We start from the raw sequence: 6,932 nt of genomic DNA on the forward strand, positions 1-6,932 counted from the left end.
GTTGGATATGAAGAGTACAAAGCATTGTTAAAAATTCCTATAACACATCCAACCCTCTTCCATCAGGATTAGGACTACCAAACTGGATAACAACTAAGTAAATGCCACCACAAAGAAAACTGAAATTGCCCCAACTGTTTTAGAAGTTTGTGCAGAGTCAGTCTGTCATCTAGAACTTCAATAAACTTCTACAGATGCAGAGTGCAGAGTATCCCAAATGTTTTCATTGTGGCCTGGAATGGAAACGCCATTGCCCTTGCACAGAAAAGCCGAGAGCAAGTTGTGGGCACAACCAAGTTCATCACAGTTAAAAGCCCTCCCCACCACTGAGCACACCAATAAGGAGAGCTGTCACAAGGACCCCACCATCCAGGACATGCTCTCTTCTCACTGCTTCCATCAGGAAGGAGGGACAGGAGCCTTATATCCCACACCATCAGGTTCAGGAAAAGTTGTTACCCTTCAGCCATTAGAATTCTGAACCAGTTTCAACACTCACCTCAACTTTCCTGTCCTCTTCACACACCTTGCATGAATTGACAGGCAAATATACACCCTCCCCAATTACTACACTGAAAAAGATGTCCCAAGTTGACTTTCTTTAATGTAGCAACTGGCAGTGGGGTAAAATTCCAATGCTTTCAAAGTACTAAACGTCAGAATGAAAAAGCAGGAACTTCCCACAGCTCTAACATAAAGAACTGCTTAAATACCTACTGATGATGTCATCAACTAGTGACACAGATCACATAAACTACATGACTGTTATACAAAACCACCAGCAGAGGGTGCTAAATAACAAATAAAAATAACTGACTACTGAGGCAGCACACTCCCTGCCTGGTATCCCTAGATATCACAATTTAACACTTTACAGTTAACCTCGGAATGAACAAGTCCCTTGTTCCTATTCCTCAGGGAAGAGCAGCAGGACCTCTTCAGGCTCAGGCCTGAGAAACAGCTTTGTTCCATCACCTGTGTTGATCTTCACCTCAACCTTACGGACTCTTCTGTCCTTGCTGGGAAATACCTGAGTTATGACTCCTAAAGGTGAGTCATTTCTCTTGGATTGACAATCCCTCATGAGCACCACAGGTCCTGGTGAGATGTTTGGCCTACTGGGCGTCCATTTCCTTCGTGACTACAAGGTAAACAAATATTTTTTGTGCCATCTGTCCCAGAAGGTACTGGCGAGACTTTGCTCCTGCCGCCACTGTCTCTTGTACAGGTTCTTGCTGTCAAACTCACCTGGGGGAATGGGATAAGGGCCGCTTTTCTGTGAGCAGTATGCCAGGATTGAGGATGAATGGATCTTCTGCATCTGTTGACAAGGGCACTTGTTCACAATGGCTGTCACCTCATCAGTAAAATGGATCTAGCATCCTCAGAGGACTGTCCTTAGGGTCCTGATGCATTCCATTCCTTCAGCATCAGTTTCCTGCTGCACAGATTGAATGATGACATTTTTGCTCTGACTGAGGTCCTCCACTGTGTATGGTGTCTCTCAATGATGCCATCCCTTGCAGCTTCCTGTAGAGTCTTCTGAGGTCTTCTTGAAGAGGCATGCGATATGTCTGAGACAAGGTATGGCACTAGTATGAGCGCTCCAGGTAGAAAAGTGCTCAAAGCGCTGAGATCCAAGTCAGCTATCTTGGGTGGTGGAGGTGAGCACTGTCACTTGCGGGCGAATTTCTTTGTCTTGTTCTGGGGCTGCTAGTTCAAAGACGGTTGTCTTGAGATAAGTTTTCTCTGGATGAGATAAGAACGCAGGCCCGGTAAACCAGGTGGTGTCTTTCAGACGGGCTGCAGGGATGGACCTTGTGGCGTGGTCCCAGGGTTGTGTTCAGTGGACACATAATGCCATTGTTGTGGCTGTATGCCCCTCCTGATCCTCTGGATCAGATTGTTGACATAAATGTAGAATCTCTGCTTTTCATTGTAAATGTAGTCCAGAACTACCTTGCTGCCTGTATAGAAAGTGACTGCATCAAACTCAATGCCAATCTCTAAGGAGATGAGCTTCACCATGTCCACAGCCATCGCAGCAGCACTCAACTCTAACTGATGTCTGGTTTGTTCTGGACGTGGAACTAATCTTGCCTTGCCTAATATAAAGCCTATGTGGCAGTTCCTCTCTGCACCTCAGATCTCTAGATAGGCAACTGCAGCTATTGCCTTATCAGAAGCATCTGAAAAGACAAGGAGTTCCTTATGCTGGGCCTCTGTTGGAAACACACTTGTACATGGCCTTGGGATCTTCAGGTGCTGAAGCTCTTGTAAGGATTCTCTCCACTTTTTCCATAGTTCTTTGTCTGGAGGTAATGGAGCATCCCTATCATTTGTCTCCATTGAGAGTTCTTGAAGTAAGGCCTTGCCTCATATAGTAACAGGTGCTATGAACCCAATGGATCATACAAGCTCTTCACTGTTGATAATAACCCCTGGCGAGTGAACGGCTTCCTTTCTTCTGCCACCTGGAATAGGATTGTGTCAAGTCCCAGGAAAGTCCAAGTCTGCGCTGTATAGGTAGGGAGTCAACACTAAAATCCAAATCTTTAAGGTCGTTGGCGTGATCCTCAGTGGGGAATGCCTCCATGACCTCTCTGCTGTTTGAGGGTATTTTATGTAGCCTGAGGTTGGAGCAAGTCAGCATGTTCTGCGTTCTTTTGAGCAAGTCAATAGCAGCCTCTGATGTGGGCAAGGACTTTACATCATCAACGTAGAAGTCTCTTTCAATGAACTGCTTTGCATCCTTGCCTAACTCCCTCTCCCCTTCTGCAGCAGCTCGTCTGAGACAGTCAATGGCGACTGCTGGCGATGGACTATTCCCAAAGACATGCACTTTCATGCGATACTCTGTGATGTCATTTTCCAGGTTGTTGTCTCGATACCAAAGAGATCGCAGGAAATTTCTGTCTCCCAGACTGATGACAAAACAGTGGAACTTCTGTTGTACGTCCACTGTGATGGTAATGGAGTCCGTACGAAAGCGGATAAATACCCCAAGAAGACTGTTGATGAGGTCCGAACCAGTCAGGAGGACCTGATTCAGTGAGACTACCTTGTGTTGAGCACTTGAATCAAAGACCACCCAAATCTGGCCTGGTTTCTTTGGATGGTAAACCCCAAAGCAAGGGAGGTACCAACATTCGTTGTCTTCACTGAGAGGAGGAGCTGCCTGTGTGTGGCCGTTCTGGAATATCTTTTCCATGAATTAGATGAAATGATCCTTCATCTCAGGCTTCTTGTTTAAGGAGTGGCTCAGTGAAGAAAGACTGTCTGCTGCTTGTGACATGTTGTTGGGAAGGTGGCAGGGGAGCTACCCAGCTATTGTCCTCATCTTTATAGGCTCCCAGTTGCATAGTCTTCAGAAAGAGTGTATCCTCAACCGAAGGGCCCATTTTGTCATCATCTTTTGTCTGATGAAAGACACGACATCACAGGTACTCTCTGTAGTCCCCACATGTGGAGCCCTCCACATGGACAAGTGCAGGGAAACCTGGGGCTTTGCTGCCGTACCACGTTTACTTGATGATATAGCGATTAGGGCATGGTTCAAAGACAGAGTGACGACCATTTCCAGAGTGTTGGTATGGTAGGTGTTCTACTGCATTCTTCAATGCCCTACCATTTACCATGTATGTCCTATTTTGATTAGTCCTACCAAAATGTATCACCTCACACTTATCAGCATTAAACTCCATCTGCCATCTTTCAGCCCACTCTTCTAACTGGCCTAAATCTCTCTGCAAGCTTTGAAAACCTACTTCATTATCCACAATGCCACCTATCTTAGTATCATCTGCATACTTACTAATCCAATTTACCACCCTATCATCCAGATCATTAATGTATACGACAAACAACATTGGACCCAGTACCAATCCCTGAGGCACACCACTAGTCACCGGCCTCCAACCTGACAACTAGCTCTAACATCTCCATCTCTGGCATCTCCCATCCAGCCACTGTTGAATACATTTTACTACTTAATATTAATACCTAAAGATTGAACCTTCCTAACTAACCTTCCGTGCGGAACCTTGTCAAAGGCCTTATTGAAGTCCATATAGACAACATCCACCTTCCCTGGAAAACTGCAGCCTTATAAATCTGAAGCCCTCCCTCCTGCACCACATCTTCAGCCATGTGTTGATCTCCACTATCTTACTATTTCTTAAGCCCCCTGCACGTGGCACTGGTATCAATCCTGAGATTGCTATCCTGGAGGTCCTGTCCTCTAACTTTGTGCCTAACTCCCTAAACTCACCTTTCAGGACCTCCTCACTCTTCCTACCCATGTCATTGGTCCCTACATGGACCACGACATCTGGCTGCTCACCCTCCCTCTTGAGAATACTGAGAACTCGATCCGAGATTCTGCGGACCCTAGCACCAGGGAGGCAACAGACCATCTGGGATTCTCGATCTCTTCCACAGAACCTCCTATCTGTCCCCTTAACTATTGAATTCCCTATCACTACTGTTCTCCTCTTTTCCCTCCTTCCCTTCTGAGCTGAGGGTCCAGTCTCGGTGCCAGAGACGCAACCACTACAACTTGTCCCTGGTAGGTCATCCCTGCCAACAGTATCCAAAACGGTATACTTATTGTTGATGGGAACGGCCACAGGGGTGCTCTGCTCATTCTGTCTATTCCCCTTCCCTCTCCTGACAGTCAGCCAACTACCTGTCTCCTGACTCTTAAGGTCACTATCTCCCTGTAACTCCTGTTCATTTCAGATGTGCATGATGCAGTGTTGCTTCCAGTGTGGGGATTTCAGAGCGATTATTCAGAATCTCATTACACTCAGTCAGTGTTGGTAAAGAGAGAATAACCTGCCGGTCCATGGATTCCACCTGAAAGCCATGTGCTCTTCTGCCCGCCGTCTCAAACACACCAACATGTCCAGAGGGTGCAGGAAACTGGATGTAATATTGAAGTTGTATAAGATATTGGTGAGATCTAATATGGAGTATTGTCTGCAGTTTTGGTCACCTACCTACAGTAAAGATGTAAATAAGATTGAAAGTGCAGAGAAAATTTACAAGGACCTCAGTTAAAAAGAAAGATTGAATAGATCTCCAACTCTATTCCCTAGGGCATGGAAGACTGAGGGAAGGTTTGAAGGATGTATACATGATGATGAAGCATATAGAGAGGGTAAATGCAAGCAGGATTTTTCCACTGAGGTTGGGTGCGACTACAACTAGAGGTCATGGGTTAATGTTGAAAGGTGAAATGTTTAAGGGGAACAAGAGGGGAAACTTCTGCATTCAGAGGCTGGTGAGAGTATGGACAGCACAAGTGGTGGATACAATTTTGATTTCAATGTTTAGGAGAAGTTTGGATAGGTATATGGATGGGATGGGTATGGAGGGACTGGTCCAGGCTCAGATCGATGGGACCAGGTGGTTTAAATGGTTTGGTGTGGACTAGATGGGCCAAAGGGCCTGTTTCTGTGCTGTAGTTAGATAATTAGAGGTTTATTGTCATTTCTGATGACAATGAGATTGCAGTGCTGCTCCCTTCTGCAAAACAGCATTCTGGGAATTCAATTACTGAAAACACAGTGACTACATTTCAAATCATTTACAAATAAATTCAAAACAAATGACTCTAAAAGAAACAGTGGCTGCCCCATTCAATTTTGTACCTGCCCATATTATAGAATACAATAATTCATTATAAAATAGCATCACAAAAGATGAGATTTAAAAAAAGAGCTCTAAAGTCAAAACAAGGTAGCTGTCCCATTGAAACTAAATATTGCATGTTCCCGTGTACTGTGTTTAAAGATTGTTCATAGTGCATCTGAACAATGTGTGGGTGGCGTGGGACATTGTTCAACTGCACAGTGAAGCTGTTTTTCAGTCTGGATATTCTTGCAGAGATCTTTCCGTATCACCTGTTAGATAGCAGGAGATTGACCAATGGGGTGGGATGAGTCTGTCATGATTTTACAAGCCTGTTGTAGACATTTTGGATTATGGATGGTTTCATATCTGGTAGTTGTATCCCAATGATGTTCTGTGAATTCATGATCACTCACTGAAATGCGCTTTGACCCATCTTGTAGGTAGGTCAGTCTGCTCGCAATTACTCATCGGTAAAGGTTCACCAGCAGCTTCTGGGGCTGATTTGCTCTCTTTAACTCCTAAGACAGTATGGGCATTGCTGAGCCTTTCCTACTATCAAGGAGGTGTTGGTGGTTCAAGAGAGCTCCTCTGTGATGTTCACCCCTAAGAACTTAAAGCTTTCCACTGCTTCACCATTTCTAGCTAGTGGAGCTTGTTCAAACCTTCTTGATTTCCAGAAGTCAATAGCCATTCTTTTTTTTTCATGTTGAGTGAAAGGTTAAGCTTACTGCATCATTCAGACAGTTTCTGCATCTCTTCTCAGTCTTTTGTAATTAATCCAGTCACTGTGGAGTCATCTGCAAATTTGATGATGGAGTTGATAGCACAGGCAGGGGTGAAAAGAGTGTAAAGAAGTGGGGGTTCAGTACATATCCCTGCAGTGCACTGGGGTACAGGGTCAGGGAGGGTGATGTCTACTTGCCTCGTCTGAATGTCAGGGTGTGGTTGCTAAGAAAGTCCAGAACCCGGTTGCAAATTGATGTAGAGTCCCTGATGATATTACTTATGGTGTAGTTTAACAGTCAACTTGTTGGGGAGAATGATGCTGAAGGCAGAAGTGTATTCGATGAAAAGCACTCTGGTTTAAGATAGGTGGCGTTGTCCATAAAGAAGTAGGTTTTCAAAGCTTACAGAGAGATTTAGGCCAGTTAGAAGAGTGGGCTGAAAGATGGCAGATGGAGTTTAATGCTGATAAGTGTGAGGTGATACATTTTGGTAGGAATAATCAAAATAGGACATACATGGTAAATGGTAGGGCATTGAGGAATGCAGTAGAACAGAGTGATCTAGGAATA

The 6,932-nt window shown here is 44.8% G+C and overlaps 1 long non-coding RNA gene across 1 annotated transcript in view; it reads right to left on the reverse strand.

Moving 5' to 3' along the window:
- Positions 1 to 636, reverse strand: part of LOC132397778 (uncharacterized) — a 35,689-nt gene extending 35,053 nt beyond the window's left edge. Inside the window, exon 1 of the long non-coding RNA XR_009513444.1 lies at positions 500 to 636. This is a non-coding gene — a long non-coding RNA (uncharacterized LOC132397778). The remainder of the gene's footprint in view (positions 1 to 499) is intronic.
- Between the last annotated feature and the right edge of the window lie 6,296 nt (positions 637 to 6,932).

Source organism: Hypanus sabinus, chromosome 8, assembly GCF_030144855.1.
Source record: "Hypanus sabinus isolate sHypSab1 chromosome 8, sHypSab1.hap1, whole genome shotgun sequence".
In the NCBI taxonomy this organism is placed as follows: Eukaryota; Metazoa; Chordata; class Chondrichthyes; order Myliobatiformes; family Dasyatidae; genus Hypanus; species Hypanus sabinus.